Genomic DNA, 22,044 nt, shown 5'->3' with positions numbered 1-22,044 from the left:
GTCGCGTTTTATAATTTTGATTGAACATTTGCTTAGTGTTTACTCGCTTGGCGTCTATAATATTATATTTCTTACATAATATATCCACTTACATAATATTATAATAATATAAATCCGAAAGTATGTCTGTCTCTCTTACCTCTTCACGCCGAAACCGCTGAACCGATTTTGCTGAAATTCGTTATAGAGATACTTTCAGTCCCGGGACAGGAGATAGAGAACATTCGGAAAAATATACTGTTTCCACGCATTTTTTTTTTTGCGCAACAGAAAAAATTGCTGTGATAATTTTCAATGGGCTAACGGCTCGCCTGATAGCAACAAAGCTCTGCCTTGTAAACTTTGAGTCCCAAGATCGGACATAGAGTGGTTTTTTTACGAGCGAAATTTCTGCACAAAATAAATTTAAGTACTAGCAACATGTAGCAAATTAAAAATCAACATATTTTGTACATTTAGGGCCTGTTTTACCACTTTCTGATAAAGTGCCTAATAGGCTATTCACAACTTTTTTGACAGATTCTTCTTACTTGATCTGTCAATATAATTGGTGGATAGCCTTGTCAGGAAGTGGTGAAACAGGCCCTAAATGTTTAAAAACAACTCAAAACCAACATGATTTATATAAAAATCCTCCCACTGATATGAAAACAACCGAATCAAAATCATCATTCATTTCAGTGTGAATACTGATGCATGAAAACCAAGCAAATATTTCATTGCGCATCGAGTGACAAAAGAAATATAAAACTACTATATTATTCTGTTTGCCGAGTCCCTCGTCAAAAATAATATCGGCGAAGCGCGAGTCGGGCTCGCGCACGAAGGGTTCCGTACCGTTATAGAGCAAAAGTTGACAAAAATTGTGTTTTTTGTATGGAAGCCCCCTTAAATTTTCATTTTATTTTAATATTATTATTATTTATTATTAAAGTACCCATATAATTGAAGATTTTGTGCAAATTTCAAGTCTCTGCCTGTTGCCATTATTAATATCACGTCACGTAAAAAATCACTTTTCAAGGGGAGCTCCTTTCCCCTCCCAAAATATTTATTTTGTTTTTAGTATTTGTTGTTATAGCAGCAATACATATACACAATCTGTGAAATTTTCAGAAGTCTAGCTAAAGCGGTTCTTGAGATACAGCCTGAAGACACACAGACGGACAGACATCGAAGTCTAAGGGTCAAGTCAGACCAAAACACGACGCTTAGATGCATTGCTAAATTTTTATTGAATTGACAGACTTACGGGACGTCTCAAGTAATTGATGTCTGTCAAATCCATACAAAAGAAATGCATCTACGCGTCGCGTTGAGGACTAAATTGATCCTTACTAATATAGTCCCGTTTTTAGACTTTGGGGACGGAACCCTAAACAACTGTCAGGCTTTAGCCGCCATGACATTTTCGATATTGGCGCCAAATCTGACACATCTATTGAATTAGTCACGCGGAATATTATTTATTCGCATAATAAAGTTGTGTTATTGGTGAAGTATATTTGGAAATCGTCTTTTTATAAAAAAAACTAGATGACGTTCTCCGTTGCGCCAAATTTCGATTATCCCGCAAAAATGTACGGTTCCGGGACTAAAAGTATCTCCATATCAAACAGCAAAATTGCTTCAGCTGTTTGGGCGTGAAGAGGTAACAGACTGACAGACAGACACACTTTCGCATCTATAATATTACTATGGATACACAATATTAAGAACATGAGTACAGTACATCGTCGACTTTGACTACATTTGACTACATTTTAAATCAATTTTAAACTTAACCATTTTTCACTTCTCCAAACATTCTCCATACTCCCATATTATATGGAATCATAATATTACGTCTAAAAGTTATCATAATGCCAACCAATCATAACACTTTACGGACGATTACATAACAGTTTAGCGCTCATGGCGCCAAATTGGCGGGAAAACTGACAGCTGTCACCGCTGACAGCTGTCACGCTGACAGAACGTTTGTCGGCGTTTAATTTAGCATCCGCAATTTAAAAAGCGAACGCTCAATTTGAATTTAGAACGTGTCTAGTTTTGCACGGCTGGTTGCATGTTTATTTTCTAACTTTGTAGCTGTCATGTGGTTTTTGGGTTTAAAAGTTACTGAAGGTTTTTTTAACTTTAACTATTTGCTCGCGGTTTTGATTGGCTTACCGCTTATCGGTTAACCACGCTGTTGATTAAATAAACTAGAGTCAAAAAGACCTCTTAAACCGGTTACATTTTTGTAGTTAATGCCTTTCCACGATGGCCATTCATAGATACAAGCGATCACGAACATTACGAGGAGCCCATGATCGACGTCAGTTGTGCATGATAGCTTCGAACAAAGAGAATGTCATATATGAGAAAAAAAAAAAAACATTTATTATATTTTTAAACTGAAACTAAAGTTAAAATTTTTAAGTGCAAAACCTTCCACTCTAAACATACCGAAAATTAAGAAAAAAAAGAAATGAGCTCAAATAAATGTTTTATTTCAATAAAAATTATTGTACATAGCTAAATAAACACAAAACAATAAAACAGATTTAATCCACAAGGTTTAGGCAACAAATCCGTCCGCTGCGTACGCTCCGATTCCGATCCAGTGGACGCGCATCTTTATACATACACACATAAGTATTATTACTTTGTTTTGTTACACCCTGTATAACAGTGTACATACGACAGCTGAAATATATCGCGTGGGCTCAGGCCAGCTGTATACCACCTCACTTGATCAGAGGATTTTCCCTTAGTGGCCGCACCTCTCATAATCCCATACCTTCCCATACCTCCTCCTAAAATCTCCTTAACAACCATTGCCTGCAGACTAAAATGTTGCAAACTAGTACAGGGACCTAAAAATCTGAAATTAATGAAAAGTTTTTCATTTACTACATTTCCATACATAAATAATTATAGTTAATAACCTTAACGTGTAATTAATTACTACAATATATCAATAGACACATTTCAACACTTTCGAAATTAACTGCATACATACTGATACATTATAATATTTTCTATGAAATAATAATCTATCTTTTTCATATTATTATAGTTTAAGTTGTAAATTATTATACAAATATGCAAATAATCACTATGACATACTTTGTATTAGAACACGGTATGACATAGTTATGTTTTGCTTCAATTTATCAATTTACGGTTATATTTATATTTTACAATGGCTTACCTTTCGTTTTTCAATAATTAATCCACTAATTTACAATTTTTGAAAGAGTTGCTACAAAATAATTTTCACTAACTGAAAATCGAACTTTGAGTTTTAAACTTCTTCTTCGTCTTTTTTATCAACCAATAACAGTCGATCTTGCTTAAAAATATTACAGATTATCCAACTTACTTTAGGTTCTACGTTTAAATTTGGAACCCAATTTTTTTTTGTTCGAAAGTTTCACCCACCTGGCTTCGACCACCAATCATGGTGACAAATCATGGCCCAAGGGTAGGCAATTTCAATTAAAACAGACCAGCAGAGCAATTTTCTAGTGCCCGAGTGTGTGCGCTAGACTGACACGACTGTCGAGAGATCAGAATTTTTACATGACCGTCCGACGCATAGATCACACAATCAGGTGATCTACCTTTTCTTAAACTTGGAAACATTTTCAACGCGGGAATCGAACCCCCACAACTTGCTTAAAACCACTGGACCATAGAGGCTTCTCTCTACATTCCGAATGTCAGTCCGACGATAAACCATTCAAAACTCCTAAACTATTATCGAAATACCAAATAGTTTGACATTAAGGGGAGGGTAGAAATAAAATTTATTGCAACTTCAGCAATACTTATGTTCGAAATTCGAAACTGTGCTAAATCATATTTGGCATTCCGATAGGAACTTGCAAAATGAACTTTACGCACCAGGTAATAGAGTTCAAATGTTTCGGTCCTTCGGACTTTCTCGCGGAGTTTTTTCATTTTAAACTTGAGATGTAAAAAGGTTTTATATTTGCCGGCTCGTATTTTATCGCGCATTGGTAATATTGACTTTATCGTCAATATTAACTGACTTCAGAAAAAAAGGATATCGAACAAAAATATCAATTATATCAAATATGTATGTAATATTTCCAGAACTGTCTGATCTATATCAGCGTCTAAACAAATGAGCCAGATTTCTACTATGTATTTATCATGTTTTTTTTTTATGAAATAAGGGGGCAAACGAGCAAACGGGTCACCTGATGGAAAGCAACTTCCGTCGCCCATGGACACTCACAGCATTAGAAGAGCTGCAGGTGCGTTGCCGTCCGTTTTATTAGGGAATAGGGCAATAGGGGAGGGTAGAAAGGGAATTGGGCCTCCGGTAAACTCACTCACTCGGCGAAACACAGCGCAAGCGCTGTTTCACGCCAGTTTTCTGTGAGAACGTGGTATTTCTCCGGTCGAGCCAGCCCATTCGTGCCGAAGCATGGCTCTCCCACGTTAAATCATGTACGTATAATATTCATATATGTCCGGATTTACAAGCCCGATTTAAGTAATTCTTTCTTTGTTGTATATAGGTAAATGTACGGTTCCCTCGTGATAAAGGAATTTTAGTGCAACAGAATTACTATTATATTATATGTTTTTGAGTTACCGCAGTTAGAGACATAAAATTTTCATCACCATAACGTTGGAGGGTTGAAAATTGAAATAAATTCAGCCAAGTGCGAGTCGGAATCGCGCACGAAGAGTTCCGTACCCTTATAGAGCAAAAATAGGTTAAAATTGTGGTTCTAGTATGCGAGCCATCCTTAAACTTTTTATTTATTTATTTTATTTTGTTCAATACTCTATACAATAATATTACAAAATACAAGAAATCTTGCCGCAAAAACTACAAAGAGTTTATCTGGACAAGATGTGGTCGCATTAGTTAAATTTACTCAATAGATGTTTTTTAAGTTACTTGTCCCGATACAACTATACAATATTAACGATACAATATTTATTTTATTGTAATTTTATTATTATAACGAATTTTCTTAATATTTTGAGTGCTTACCTGTTGCTATAATTGATATTATTGGCATAAAAAATCATGTTTTTTTTTTTTTTTTTATGACATAAGGGGGCAAACGAGCAAACGGGTCACCTGAGGTAGGGAAGGGAATAGGGTAGGGGTTAGGGGATCGGGCCTCCGGTAAACTCACTCACTCGGCGAAACACAGCGCAAGCGCTGTTTCACGTCGGTTTTCTGTGAGAACGTGGTATTTATCCGGTCAAGCCGGCCCATTCGTGCCGAAGCATGGCTCTCCCACGTATAAAGTTTACTGTTTGGGACCCACAAATATAAATAGTTAAGAATTATTTTTGTAAGATGCTATACCAAATAAATTTATTTTTCTTTCTTTCTTTAAATAGCGGCAACAGAAATACACAATCTATAAAATTCTCTCCAGCTATTACCGTTCTCGAGATACAGACAGATGGACAGACAGCGAAGTCTCAGTAATATGGTCCCGTTTTTACCATTTGGGTAGGTACGGAACCCTAAACAGTGGATTTGGTTTACGGTTCTTATTCATAACACAGCGGGATTTTTATCACTTGTTTTATTGTTCTGTATGGCTGAGAAATTGCATTTTCGATTATGTTTTTTAAGTGCTTCTTCTGGTTTTAGAGTTCTGTAGGAATTGCAAGGAATTTAGTATTTTACTAGCTGTCCCGGTAAAAGTTTCTTTGCCATAATTGAAGTATTTTGCCCGCATTATTTTATTGAAGTGACTAAATAAGTATGTCACCATGGCAACGTCCATCGCTCTCCCGTCGCACAAACAATGGTCGCCATCAGTTTCGAGTTGTAATAATTTACTATTATTTATTCAACAAAATATTTTACACTTTTCAATATAAAAAGTAGCCAGTAGCGGATTCTCAGACCTACTGAATATGCATGTAGTAAAAATCTGTACTGTGACTAACATTGTGACACGAGAATTTTATATATAAGAAGAAGATTACTAAATGTCCTGGTGAACTTCGTAATATAAGCCATCCCTGTAGCCCTAGCACGGCCACCAGTAGACATTTGAAAGTATAGACAAACTGTGGACATAAACTAAAGGTGCCTTTCCGATCTTTACCGCGGCCAATCGCGACCGACAAAAATTCAATTAAAATGCCACTTTATGACAGACAGTATGTCATAGAGTAGGAAATTATTTAAATTTTTAGGACTATTATCTGTCATAAAGTGGCATTTGAATTTTTGGGAACGAAAAAATATCGAAACGCTACCTTAAGTTTAACTCCACAGTTTGCCCATACTTTCGCATTTCTGCTGGTGGCCGTGCTAGGTAAGGGGTACTGGACTTCCACCAACCTTTAAAGACTAAAATTTGCCAAATCAGTTCAGCCGTTCTCGACATTTAGCGAGACTAACAAAAAATATTTCCATACTAGTACCAATTGTAAATGCGAAAGTCTGTCTATTACCTCTTCACGCCCAAACCGCTGAACCGATTTCGCTGAAATTTGGCATGAAGATACTTTCCGGGAAAGGACATAAAATACTTTTCATCCCAAAAAAATGTACGGCGGGTGTCATCTAGTAATTATTATGAAACACCGATTTTATATTACACCGTAGTATAAAGGCCTTATGACTTATAAGGTCACTTTATATGAGTTTATTAAACGTATAAATTTAACCCTTTTCATTATTCCAGTTAAAACGTAATTTTAACTGGAATTATTAACTCTTAATTTGGGTACCGCAATGGGGAAAGATATGTCAAAATAACACCCCGAATAGATTTAGTATTTTGGGGTGAAAAATTTTGAAAGGGGTTCAAATAATTGTAATATTTGTTGCTTATTACACGCTTGTATCTGATGTATCATTCCACAAAAAAAAGTATTTTATGAATGCATCTATAGATCATTTAGAACAAGGCTGCATTCATAACTCAACACCAAAATTTTTGTGGGTTAATACACAAATTCCAGCGGCCATATAGTTAAATGATTTATTAAACTTGATAACGCCTCATATTTTAATCAGTAGTTAAGATGCTATGGTGGGACAGTTTCCGTACATTTTTCCGGGATGAAAAGTATTCTATGTCCTTTCCCGGGACTCAAAGTATCCCCATACCCAGCAAAATTGGTTCAGCGGTTCGGGCATGAAGAGGTAACAGACAGACTTACAGACACAAATAATATTGGATGAAACATGTTAGAACTCCTCTAGTCTTGCAGATTAACGCTAACTCAAACTACCAGGCTAGCATAACCAGTACGGAGCTCACAAACTGCGTTTCTACTTTTCGGAGCGCAAACTTTGGAGTCTAGATTTCTAACTAATTTCGCTATTACCTGGACACAGTTGGGAACCTACGTATTTACATATCCAGCACATGTTGCAAGTTGAAATTCTAGGATACCTAAGTTAGAGCACGCTAAATATTAATTCTACGTTTGCAACTATATTTCAAAGTACTAAAGCGATTTTGATGTGTATATATGGAGTAACTTTATGGTTCTGTGTGTATGCTTTGTATATCCAAAACGAAGTAATTGTACGATTTAAAAGAAGTTTTCCTAAATCCAAAGCTAAGGCTTTATTTATTTTGTCCGCCCGAACGATCGCGAGATCACAAGCAATGATGGTGTTTGCCAGCCAGGGTCTGTCGTGTCCATCTGCTGTCATATTATGTCACGATATGATAATAATAACTCCCACACTGGTTTCTGTAACGGTGGCCGGTTCCATTGAAACCGTGTTCATTGAAACGCAGGAGTAATTTTATAGTGCCCAAGTGTGTGCGCAGTACACGAGAGCACTCTCTATTCCTTCACTCTCATAACCCAGTGGGCGGAAGACCGACACGACCGGCGAGAGATCAGCCGCAGGACCGACTTTTTACATGCCCATCCGACGCATGGATCATCTTACTTGTCAGACAATCAGGTGATCAGCCTGCATTGTCCTAACCAAACTTGGAAATAACATGTTTCCAAAGCGGGAATCGAGCCCACGACCTCCGAGTCAAGAGCCACGCTCTTAACCACTGGACCACGGAGGTGTTATATCACGATATAGTTGTCATGTGTCAGTTGTCCCAATATAGCTGTCACGTTTCATGATACTACACCTACGACACGATAGACCGGCTACATAGCGGAACCTGCGTAGCAAATTGAATTTCAAACACCTTCATTGTATCAGTTAACGATTTATTTAAATAGCGGCGCGGTCGCGCTGTCATTTACATACAATTTACTTTTGATCTCGCGGTGTAGTCAAACCGCGCGTTCGGGCGGATGCATATAAATGCAGCCGTAGGTCACGTATACGTATACGTGGGAGAGCCATGCTTCGGCACGAATGGGCCGACTCGACCGAATAAATACCACGTTCTCACAGAAAACCGGCGTGAAACAGCGCTTGCGCTGTGTTTCGCCGAGTGAGTGAGTTTACCGGAGGCCCAATCCCCTAACCCCTACCCTATTCCCTTCCCTACCCTCAACTATTCCCTTCCCTTCCCTTCCCTACCCTCCCCTATTACCCTATTTCCTCTTAAAAGGTCGGCAACGCACTTGCAGCTCTTCTGATGCTGCGAGTGTCCATGGGCGACGGAAGTTGCTTTCCATCAGGTGACCCGTTTGCTCGTTTGCCCCCTTATTTCATAAAAAAAAAAAAGGTCAGTTCATATGGCGCCTCGTGAAGTTGCAATGTTAGCTGACTCTAGGTCTGATGCTGATATTTGGGATAAAAAGTACCCGTGTGTAACTATTTCCGAGCCCACTGGCTGTTTAGGGTTGAGTTTCAACCGCAGTTTTACCACCCGGGGGGTTGATCCCAAAACTACTCATTAGTAGAGTCGAGTTTCGAATACTTGGGGTTGAGCTTGCTGTGTGTGTTACGTGCTAAACTGCTAATGTAAGAATTGACCGAACCATTATACCACCATTATAAACCCCCTATAATTTAATTTTTTTATAAATAATTGGTAAAAAAAATTGGTAATAAAAATATAATTGGTAAAATAAGCAACGGGTTGGATAGAAAGAAACTACCGTCGCCCATGGACACTCGCAGCATCAGAAGAACTGCGGGTGCGTTGCCGGCTTTTTAAGAGGGAATACGCTCTCTTCTTGAAGGTTTGCAGTTCGTATTGGTCGGGAAATACTGCTGGCGATTGTTCGTTTCAGAGTTTTACCAGAATCTGATATAGGGCAGTTTTCATCCCGAAAAAATCTTTTCTATCTCTGTTATCTTAACTTTCAAGATTTTTTGCAAATAAAAATGTTGTCTTATTAAAATGAAACTACTCACAAAAATTAGCTTGATAATAAAAAAATGTTCTAGGGCTCCGGTACTAATAGGCAATAGTCCCCTCTACATTTGCCTATCATGGGCCAAAGATAAGAAGCGAATATGGCCAACACCTGTGCTTGTATTGGCCAACATGAAGAAGTTGCATAAAATAATCAATACAATGTACCAGGGACACATAACCTATGAATAGTTTACAAATAAATTCCCATAGAATTAGGTAGCGTTAGATAGCAACATAAATTATTACTAGATAAAAGATATTGGCTATTCGTATCGCCATTTTGGGTACAACAGTGCTATCTTTAATGTAATTTACATACATACGAATTGCGATAGTGTTTTGGAACAATTTTGTGTACTTATGTGGGGTAAAATCGACTACAGATATTTCCATACTAATATTAAAAATGCGAAAGCGTGTCTGTCTGTCTGTTACCTCTTCACGCCTAAACCGCTGAACCGATTTTGTTGGTAGATACGTTAAGTCCCGGGAAAGGACTTCGGATACTTTTAACCTGGGAATAATTTACGTTTTTAAACAACTTTTGTAGCATAGGCCGTCATCTTGCTTATAATATCAATGCTCGACAAACAAATATTTTATCTTTATAATATATAACATGTTGATACAAAACTGTATAAAAGTATAACTTATCTTAAGCATTTCCATACAAACAACAAGAGCTATCCTTCAAACTGTAGACCATTCATCAAAACTCCACAACAAACATCGAAATTATACTTTTTGTTGCGACCACAGATGTAAAAATAAGTAGATCTGTGTAGATAAAATACGTACGAATTTCCACAACGTATATGGCAAAATAACGTTTGGCGGGTAAGCTGTAGTAGTACACTAAACATCTAGAAAGCGAGCAGAAATTGCATTATATTCAAAAAATTACAGCCAAAGATTTCTTTTTATTGTGATTGTGTGGGCAAGCGCCTAAAAATACTCTTTCGGCGCTGCTACTTTCACAGAGATCTCTATATAGGGGACCCATTATACACATCCTAAAGTATGATCACTTAGTTTTGTTTTACTCTGTACAAATGACACATCTATGCATTTAATAACTCTATGCACAGAAAACTACCTCCATATTTTTGCATTTGAAAACCAATTCGTATAACAAATATCGATTGATCGTTCGCTATAATAAGCCTTATGCCCTCGTCATAGAGGTCACGTCAGAGGCAAAACAAGTACAACAACAGGAAGCGCGGGAAAGTTTGACGTTTCCGCTCGGCGGCCATCTTGGCGCGCTGTCAGCGTTTGAAATTAGAACGTTGTGTTTTTAAAGAGATTGTTTTAAACAGAGACGTCAAAACTCAGTACTGCAGTACTGATTTAACCACTGACGAACAAATAAAGGTGTTATAAGTTTGACGTGGGACGATGATATCAAAAAAGTCGCTGGCACAAATTGGTGGCAAATAGCCCAAGAGAAAAGTGGTCATCCTTGGAGGAGGCCTTTACCCAATCTGGGGACCCAGTTTAAAAAGACAAAAAGTAATATAATTAATATAATGTTAATTTACTTAGTAGATAAGAATCTTTGTAGCTTGGTCAAATAAAGGCTTTTTTTTAATTTTTTTTATTTAAGTTTGACGTGTCTGTCTGTCTGTCCATGGTATCGTAGCATCCAAACGGGTGAACCGATTTTGGTCAAGTTTTTTGTGTTTGAAAATTGACGACATGATCGAGAGTGTCCGAAATATTTCATCCGTACATTTTTCCATGATAAAAACTATCCTATTATGTATGTTGACATTGTATAATTTTAAGTTAAAACACTGTGAACCTCATTTTAAAAGATTAATTTTTTTCTCACTTTTTTTGGTATAAAAGATGGCCCCGTGCGAGTTTCTTACGCCGGTTCTTCTCGCCGGGTTAGTTCCCGAACCGGTGGTAGGCACCATGTAGACTTTCAGAAAATATTTGTATAGAATTATTCTGAATACAAAATTTTAAGTTTTGAGTTGAGTTGAGTTTGAGTTTGAATTTCCCTGGACTCAAAGTGTCTCCATACCCAGCAAAACGATTCAGCGGTTTGGGCGTGAAGAGGTAACATACAGACACACACATTAGCATTTAGAATATTAGTAGGGAAATGTCGCATCACTATTTAGCCACAACACTTAGTCACAACACTACATAATAGCTCTGCGCTACTATAAATTCGCATCGGGATATCGACTCTTGGACTATCGCCATGCGATCGACAATCAAAGTGTTTCTAAGACGCATGGTGTATGTTAGCCTGGTAGATTAATGTGTATGTGTACCAGGTTCTCATAAAAGCCGAAGTAATACTAAAACATACAAAAATTTTTGTTTGACGTTTGACAACGTTTCTGTCAATATTCTGATATGACGTGTGCAACATGTTGGATTGTGGTCGGATTATATATTGCACAATCGACAAAACAATGAGCAATTATACACGAATATCTTCCTCTGTACGTACTTAATCGCCAACATGTCAGCTTGCATAATTTATACTAAAAGTTAAATAACTTTTTCAAACGTTGCGTTTTCAAATGTACAATCGTTAAAACTGTTAGGTTTTATTTAACAAAAAACTCAGCTCAGCAAAAAATATTAACTGCATTTAAATATTTTATACAACGTTTTTTAATCGGTTATTCGTTCAAATCGAATTTTTCTTACAGAAATAAAATGTTCATTTGATATAGCCAATTAGGCGAGGTGGGAATTGGTACCTAGACAACTTTTATTCGATAATTTAGATGGCGAAGTTGGATATCAAAAAAGTATGGTATTTTATTGCTAAGTATGGCTTTTTTACTAAAATTTTAATAAAATCAGTTAAGCGTGGACTCTGGGCATGGATACGCCCAGAGTCAACGCTTAACTGATTTTATTAAAATTTTGTACGAAGATACTTAACGTCCCGAGAAAGGACAAGTCCTTTTTATCGTGGAAAACACGGTTTGGCGCAACAAAGTAACGTTTGCTTAAATTCATTTGCAAGCGTTTTTTTGTAAGTCAGAATTTTTAAATAAATTTCTTCTTTTATTTTCTTACAAAATAAACTTCTAAGAACTAAGGCAACATCGTTAAGTAGGAGGTTACATAAAGAGATCTCTTCAATACATTCTAAATACACCTGCAGTCGTAATAATTTCACCTCTAATTGACTGCGACCCTGGTGTCCTTAGAGCCGTACGAATGACGACAGACCAGACACTTCAGACACTCGTTATTATTATATACAAATCAGACATCGCGATTATTGACGCGTTTATAGCATACGATATATCGCATGATACGATACGATTCTCCGTTTTTAAACGCCTACTAAAATTATCGCATAACAGAATTTCCAAGTAATATCTAATCATTCTAATGTCATGGAAAAACAACGGCCGTCGATTATTATTAAAACTAAAATACGTGGTACTGTTTGGTGCTACAGTCACAATAATATTTATGTATAATATTTATGTATAATATAATATTTATTATATATAATGTAATGTTTATTGTAAAATGTAAATGATTAGACCTCTAAAAAATTAAACAGTTTATTAGGCTTTGTTGTTTATAATATTATATTGGAGGCTCTTACGCTGCCTTCACATTAAGCCGCGAGTAGTGCGCCAGCCGCGCGGCTCTCGACTTAATGTGAAGGCAGCCTTACGCTGGTTCATTTCTCCGGCTTTCCAAACCTGACGTGACCCGTAGAAAAATATAAAAACATTAATGGATTTTTTATTTATATTTTTGATACTGCTCTATTCATACTACATCTACACCATGTTTAATTCTTCTCCAAAATCGTATCGTACACTCTGAATCACTTTTCTATAATGAGGAGCGCAGCGATCGTCGGCTACAAACAAACCTAAACTTCTGTCCAGTACCAGGGTACCATGTTGGAGATGTTTTACAGATTTATTAAAAGTCTCACGGCAAGACTAACAATTAACAATTATTAAATAACTTTAATTTAAGCGTATGAGGTTTCATGATTGGATGATTATTATTATTTCAAGCTAAAACCACTAAACAAATTTTGATAAAACCGTTTGGTTGGTGGCAGCCTTAATCTTGAACACATAGGTTTCATTACGAAAAAGTGCAGATTTCCGTTGGATTAATGAAAGCTAGAGGACGCTTGCAACTCCGTTGCACTTAAAGTCATATTTTATCGCACGGGAACCGTACATTTTACCCATAAAAAGTATCCTATGTCCTTTCCCAGGACTCAAATAGTACTCAGATTTCAGCTAAATCGGTTTAACGGTTTGGGTGTAAAGAGGTAACAGACTGACTTTCGCATTATAATATTAGTATAGATATCAGTGTGATATACGACTTATCATCAATAACTATATTTAGCACTTGGCGTCTCTCCAGTACTGCGATAGCGACAAATCTTTACTGAGCTTTAAGTGTATTGGTTTTATTGTTTTGTTGGTTTTATGAAAGTGTTGAAAATATTATACTAGCTTAAGAGTCCGGGTGCCATCGCAATTCTCATACAAACGTAATACCAAGATAATGTTCCCATACGAGAATATTTACCATATTTGAGTTATTATTCAGCTTAAGATAGTAATTACCTAGGTTCCTGTACAAAGATTCACTGCAAAATATTTACATACTTACCAAAAATATGAACGATTACAAATTTATATTGTAAATATTGTAATCGTTCATATTTTTGGTATATAAATATTTTGCAGTGAATCTTTGTACAGAAACCTAGGTATTTAGTATTTACTAGATTGGTATTACGTTTGTATGAGAACTGCGATGGCCCCGGTCTCTTAAGGGACTGTTTCACTACTTACTGATATAGTGCCGGATAGGCTATCCACAACTTTTTCGATTCTCCATACTCTATCTGTCAAGTTAAGTAGTGGATAGCCTATCCGGCAGACCAGCACTTATCAGGAAGTGGTGAAACAGTTCCCGAAGCTAGTTTATAATATGCGTCCGCCCGAACGCGCGGTTTGACGACTACGCCGCGAAATCACAAGCAAAAGTATGGAAACAGCGCGACCGTGCCGCTTTTTAAATAAATCGTAACATACAATTGCTTCTGATCTCGCGATGTAGCGGCCAATCCGCGCGTTTGGGCGGACACAATATATTATAAATTGCTCCATCTTCATTTTTTTGTTCTTGAGTCTAGACCAGGGATTCTCAAACTTATTTTGTCTACTGCCCACTTTGAGAACAAATTATGTTTTAGCGCCCCCATTGTTTCAGTTTAAAATGCATCCAGATGAAATAAATCAAACCCCCAAGCCAGAACACAACACCCTAATTTTTTTCTGGGCCCCCCTTTAGGCGTTATCGCCTACTTTGAGAAATACTAGTCTAGACTCTAGACGAACAACTTGGCTCAGTTAATTACTACCAGGAACACATAAACGGGCACAAGGGCACAATTCACAAAGAGATCACTCCGAGCAATAGTGATTAATTCTTTTGGCTGCACCAACTCCTTTACATTTATACAGCCCTGGTATTTATTTATTTGCTGGAAGCCTTCCAGAGGAGGCGTCATTTGTTTGTCCGAAATGTATGGGACTGTGCATTTGGCAAGGTCTGATTCAAGTTTCGTGAAAAATAAAATTGAATATTGAAATAACTATTATTTCTACTTTGGACTGGCGAACGGCGGAAAAGATTTGCTTTTGAAATGGCTTTGCTCTTTAAGTAAAGCTCTTTGATTTTTGTAACTGCATTTTGTATATTTTTCACATAGTAATACAGGTATAGCTGTAAAGTAATTTTTGTTACTTCACACACAAAAGTCTGGACACATGATAAAATATACGGAGGTAGCTAAGCTATTTCGGACATATGCTAAGATGATTCTGTGTCCTTTCCCGGGACAATGTCTCTAAACCGAATTTTCTCAAAAACGGTCCGCGAACCACAAATATGAAATAAGTTTACAGACATACAAAAATACAGACCATTAATTTTTTTATTTTATGTGATAAGGGGGCAAACGAGCAAACAGGTCACCTGATGGAAAGCAACTTCCGTCGCCCATGGACACTCGCGACATCAGAAGAGCTGCAGGTGCGTTGCCGGCCTTTTAATAGGGAAAGGAATAGGGTAGGGGATTAGGCCTCCGGTAAACTCACTCACTCGGCGAAATACAGCGCAAGCGCTGTTTCACGCCGGTTTTCTGTGAGCCCGTGGTATTTCTCCGGTCGAGCCGGCCCATTTGTGCCAAAGCATGGCTCTACCACGTAAATATTAGTATGAATATACCAGGCACACATAACTACATAGCTGGTCTTAAAACAAAAATTACTTAAGCGAAAAGCCTGAGCAATGCACAGAAGCGAAAAACAGAGATATTCAAATAAGTGCCATCTGCTGGTGAAAAAACACTGCCAAATAACAAAAATGCAGTCTTTTACTATTTGCTGACGAAATACTTTGTTGTTATTTAATTTATATTTGGTGGTAAAATAAAATTTTGATAGTCCACATCAGTAAAAATTTTGTATATAACGCGAAAACCGTACGTTTTGGAATTAATAGTCTATTCAATGCCTTTTCCTGGGATTCAAAGTATGCCATAACAAATGTCATCTGAATTTCTTCAACTGTTTGAAGTAACAAACATACACAGCTTTTTGTTCTTAGGGTCGGTTGCACCAACTTACTTTAATTTAATTATAACTGTTAATTTAACTTTAACTATAACTACAGTGCAAAATATATATAACCATAACCGCTCATATTTTATATCGAAAATTTTCCATGAAAATTTACTATGGCTCAAAGTGATGTTATAACAAATATTTTTCCTGTCGATTGTTACGGATAATTCAATTTTTTATACTCTCAATCCCATTAACTGTAGTTTTAATAAAAAAATAAACGCAACAGACATCTGTCAAATTCTGTGGTTAAAGTTAAGATTAAAGTTAAAGTTAGCCTTAACTATAACTTTGACCATAACTGTAACTATAAGCACGCCTCTGGTGCAACCCACTCTTAAAGTATTAGATAATAATCATTGATTCACAAAAATATAAAAACTTTAATTACAATAATTTTTATAAATAACAGAAAGTCGTGTAAGTTATTATTCATAACTCAAAAAACGGCAGAACCGATTTGACTGAAAATTGGTAGGGAAGCAGCTTACAACCAGGGAAAGGTTATGGGGTTTTTATTCCCATGGGATATGACCTAAAACGTGCACAAGCTTGTCAGCAATATATTACAAAATATATTGTGTATTATTGCGCCAAAATTCGTATATCACGCGGGAACCGTACATTTTCCGGGATGAAAAGTGTCTCATGTCCTTGTCCGGGACTCAAAGTATCTCTACACCAAATTTCAGCGAAATCGGTTCAGTGGTTTTTGCGTTAAGTGGTGACAGACAGACACTTTTGCACTTATAATATTAGTATTGTTACGGACTTACGACATATAGTGCCATCTAGCGTCAAACCAGCGAAACTTATCGAAGGAACACAGACAACATAAATCCCCTACTCGATACTAGATGGCATTAGGTGCACGAGTACATGCTCAAACTTTGTAGAGACATTCCACACTTGTTTTAAGGAACTTTCTGGAACTTGTCTCAGCCCACAGAAATAGCCGCAGGTAGACGAGCCAGTCAATCAGTTCAGTACGAGCGATATCTTTAAGGCGACTTCGGAGTGAAAACAAGTGATCAGTAGTGAGTGAATCCTTCCAGTTAAACCTTCGACTTGGCTACGACCTAGGACAGTGATAGTGCTTAGTGTTTTGGACCTAGTGCTTTGTGTTAGACCTAGTGTTAGTGAATAAAGTCTCCAAGAGAGTCAGCAGGTCTTTCTCTCCGAATCCTTCGAACCCTAGCACGTAACAGTATGGATCGTATGTAGATTCCATTTATCACCTATCTTTACATAAGTGCGTTACAAACATCCGAACACCCTAACCAATTAATAACGAATTCAGTTTGAAAGGCGCACTTTTAAGTGAGGTTGAGAAATTACCTTCGGCCATATATTTTGCGGCGACAAATCCTTACCACTTCCGCGTTTCTGAGTTCTTGGTACTGTCGGTAGAAAAATATTTAAGAAGAAAAAACTCCACCAATAACTTTCCAGAGAGCAGAATGATTTCTAAGAACACTTTTAAACAAAAAAAAGAAGAATAAAAAAAAAAAGGGTTGCACTCCGGGTGCCGGCAGAAATGAAAACTTGATTATTAACGTTGTGCATTATTTTTTTTAACTCATTTTTTATGAAAATCGTTTTTTTTTAATTAAGTAATTGAAACCCTTACAATCGATTAAAAAATATCGACAATTCAAAAAAAAAACAATCGATTGTTCGATAAATCAATTTCGATGTGACATCACTACTGTCTAACCGTGTTACGGTTTTTCGATCAGCACGAGAATCTGACGCGAGTTTCACAGTTTTTACCCATCCCACAAAAGTGCTCAACGCCGCTAAAGAAGTTTTCACTTCAAAAAAACTAGATCAAAATCGGTCCATCCGTGTGGATGCTAAGACGCCAAAGACATCAAACTTATAACGTCTGCTGGGATAAAATCGTAATCCATACTGTTTGTCTGTCTGTTACCTGTGACCGCTGAACCGAGTTTGCTGAGGTATGGAGATACTTTGAGTCCCGGGAAAGGACATAGGATACTTTTTATCCCGGAAAAATGTACGGTTCCCGCGCGATAGACGAATTTTTGCGGAACGGGGTCTACTAACATCTAATCTTATATATAAAATTCTCGTGTCACAATGTTAGTTACCGTACTCCACCGAAACGGCTTTACTGATTTTAACCAAATTTGATATACATATTCAGTGGGTCTGAGAATCGGCTACTGGGTACTTTTTATATTGATAAGTGCATTTGTTGAATAAATAATAGTAAATTATTACAACTCGAGACTGACGGCGACCATTGTTTGTGCGACGGGATAGCGATGGACGTTGCCATGGTGCCATATTTATTTAGTTACTTCAATAAAATAATATGGGTGAAATACTTGATTTATATTATGCCAAAGCAACTTTTGCCGGGACAGCTAGTAATATTATAAATCCGTGCAGTCAGTTTTATTTTTCTATTATTATCTACGGAACCAGTCATACGCAATTCCGACTCACGCTTAGCTACTTTTTCTGTCTCCAGTACTTCAGGTAATGGCGCCCATTCACGTTATCGGAGCTCAAGGTGAGGAATGGCGGGCTTAGCCGGTTTTCGTCGGTTTTTATCGGTCCCAACCGGTATTAACCGGTTCTGGTCCGGTCTTAGATAATGCCTTCCGAGACGATCATTGGAACGACAATATATTGGGTCCTTAACCGACTTTAGAAAGGAAAAGGGTTTCTCAATTCGTTTACAAAGTGCTAATTACTTTAAAGTGTGTAAGTTTCTCTAGTATAGAGTTCACTGTAAAAGTAGCAGCAATGAAAAAGATACTTGTTTAAATTATTGTATGGGCTTTATGACGTTGGGGCTTTTCTCATAGGAACAAAGCTGTCATAAGTACTCATAAGTAACTCTTTCAGCGCTGCCACTTTCACTGTAAACTCGTATGACAGACACACACTGTTTACGTGGGAGAGCCATGCTTCGGCACGAATGGGCCGGCTCGACCAGAAAAACGTGAAACAGCGCTTGCGCTGTGTTTCGCCGAGTGAGTGAGTTTACCGAAAGCCCAATCCCCTACCCCATTCCCTCTTAAAAGGCCGCCAACGCACCTGCAGCTCTTCTGATGTTGCGAGTGTCCATGGGCGACGGAAATTGCTTTCCATCAGGTGACCCGTTTGCCCGTTTTTATTTTATAAAAAAAAAACACCGATTTTTTTCTTTTTCTTATCAAAGTGTATATTTGTGTTATTTTATTTCACGCCAATATCACTGAAACGAATTTAATGAAATTGCCATTAAGTACGAGTATGAGTCCCAGACAAGGACAAGATGGAAATAATTATTTTTATTCACGGAAAAAACGTACAATTTTCAGGTGAATTTCATCTCAAAGAGTTACTGGTAGTTCCATGTCTTATCTATTTCTTTTCTTTATTTATCTTTGACTGAAATCTCGACATCTTTTCTATCTCGACTTTATCTTTAAGCATTCCTAATCAGCTGTTATCCTTTGAGTATCACATCCTGGAATTTTCTAATGAAAAGTATTTTCCTTTTATTTTCTTTACTCTCTGAGCTAGATAAGCCTTGCACTATACAGGAAGAGTTGAAGATGCGCTATATTAAGGGATTGTTTCATCAGTTCCTGATAAGGCTATCCACTACTTAACTTGACAGATGAAGTATGGAGAATCTGTCAAAAAAGCTGTGAATAGCCTATTCCGCACTTTATCAGCAAGTGGTTAAACAGGCCCTAAACATTGCAACTTTTTTAATGTCATGTAAAAGACAGTACGTATTGAATATTATAAATGCGAAAGTCTGCCTGTGACCCCTACACGCTTAAACCACTGAACCGATTTTGCTGAAATTTGGTATGAAGATACTTTGGGTCCCGGGAAAGGACACAGGTTATTTTTTATCCCGGAAAAACGTACGGTTTCCGCTCGATAAACGAATTTAACGCAATGGAGTTGTGGTTGTCATCTAGTATACTTTGAGAAGAAATTGATTCTTAGTAAGGACCTGCATTATTTAGTCGGAGTCAGTACTGTCTGTCGACTTGACATATTTATACGTGGGAGAGCCATGCTTCGGCACGAATGGGCCGGCTCGACCGGAGAAATACCACGTTCTCACAGAATACCTGCGTGAAACAGCGCTTGCGCTGTGTTTCGCTGAGTGAGTGAGTTTACCGGAGGCCCAATTCCCTTTCCTATCCTCCCCTATTCCTTTCCCTTCCCATCCCTACCCTCCCCTATTACGCTATTCCCTCTTAAAAGGCCGGCAACGCACCTGCAGCTCTTCTGATGCTGCGAGTGTCCATGGGCGACGGAAGTTGCTTTCCATCAGGTGACCCGTTTGCTCGTTTGCCCCCATCTTTCATTAAAAAAAATCCGACTAAATGACATAGGTCAGCCTACGAGTCCAATTCTCTGATATCACAAACGAACAAAATGTAATAGAGGAGCCACGTTGGACGTGTCCAATCTGCTCATTGAGGGCATGCAAGTGCGTTCAATTATAGCCAATAACACGTTACCATGAGAGCAGTTGCAATACCAGAGAAGTCACAAGTGTCAACTACTCCAATCGGCGTACTAGAGGACTTGGAAGTGCGTTTCAAAGTGTCAATAGAAACGATGTCCAAAATGCAAGGTTATAATCATAGTATAATCGATTTACAGTAGATCGTCTTCATATTTCTACGCCTAAATCGACATACGCAAAACAATAGTATCACATCGTAAACGTGTAATACTTGTCTCGCATTCAACACGCACAAATTATATTATAATAATAATATCTATGGACGCTTCACACCACGTCAGTCTGGCCCCGTGCTAAGTACCTAAAGGACTTGTGTTACAGGTACCAGACAACAGAAATATATTTAATACTTTTATACTATACATATATTTAAGATTTTTATTATATCATACACATATTTAATACACATCCAGACCCGGGAACATTGAAAACTTTTTGTTCCGTCGGCGGGATTAGAACCCGCGACCCCCGGCTTGAGCTACCAACGTGCTCACCACAGAGCCACAGAGGTCGTCATCATATTATTATCGTGATTTCAGCTTTGCAGCAAACAATCCAGTGTCATGTAGCATCATGTCGCAAAACAATGCAGTATCACGTCACGGGCGCGTGCAAGTTATCAATGTTAAATGTTGAGTAAGTTTGATTTCACTGTGTCTTTGAAATTTCGAAATTTCGGTTACGTTAGCTGCAGTATTTGATTATTAAAACTGCATAAGCCACGCATGAGTATTTTAAGTGCCTAAGTGTGTGCACAATACTCAAGATCACGAGGGACGCAAGACCGACACGACTGGCGAGATATCATGCGCAGGACCGACTTTTTACATGACCATCCGACGCATGAATCTCTTACTTGTCAGACAATCAGGTGATGGGCCTGCATTGTCCTAACTAAACTTAGAAAAATATCCTATAAACTCTTAACACTTAAACGGTTCAATCAATTTAGAAAAAAATGATATGGAGAATGGAGACCCTTTAAGATACGATAAAGGACATAGGATACTTTTTACCCCGAAAAAATTGACAGCTCCCGTCGATAATATTGGCGCAAAGGTCTGAGGGAAGTCACCTCATTAAATATTCTCTATACGCAATAGGTCTACCAGAATCTGATGGCAAAAAATGGAAAAAAAATGACGCTACCAATACTAGAGAAATTGGAGCAAAACGTTTGATTTTTTTTTCCTTATAGCGGCTGATTCTGTGTGTGATGCACGCAAATGTAAAAAAAAAACAATGATCAAAGATATTTTTTGCAAATGTTTCATCCAAATTTGCCATTAGATTCTGGTAAACCTATACAGACTATAGAGAGTATTTTAAAGGGTACGAGAGTTATTCTACTGTATGATATTATACTGTGTCAGAACGGCGGATCGAGAGTAATCGTAGACATAACTCTATTGGAACGGCGCGAGGGACAAGCGGTAGAGATAGCGGTGTGATAAGGATCAGGTCACACTACAGAGTTCACTGTGAAAGTAGCAGCACTGAAAGAGTAAATTTTGACTTCTACGTTTCAATCAGAAATGCCCCAATGTTTTGCCCATACAGTAAT

General features: G+C 37.6%; 1 protein-coding gene and 1 long non-coding RNA gene across 3 annotated transcripts in view; both read right to left on the bottom strand.

Moving 5' to 3' along the window:
• Nucleotides 1-22,044, bottom strand: part of LOC121738194 — a 444,621-nt gene that overhangs the window by 95,138 nt on the left and 327,439 nt on the right. The window lies entirely within an intron of this gene.
• LOC121738234 lies at nt 752-22,016 on the bottom strand. The gene is made up of 3 exons (XR_006037264.1): nt 21,961-22,016; nt 8,890-8,897; nt 752-763 (listed from the first exon to the last, which is right to left on the bottom strand). It is a non-coding gene; the product is annotated as an uncharacterized LOC121738234 (long non-coding RNA).

The sequence above is a fragment of the Aricia agestis genome, chromosome 22, assembly GCF_905147365.1.
Source record: "Aricia agestis chromosome 22, ilAriAges1.1, whole genome shotgun sequence".
Classification (NCBI taxonomy): Eukaryota; Metazoa; Arthropoda; class Insecta; order Lepidoptera; family Lycaenidae; genus Aricia; species Aricia agestis.
Note: the sequence above shows the minus strand (reverse complement) of the source record. Positions and strands in the feature narration are given on the sequence as shown.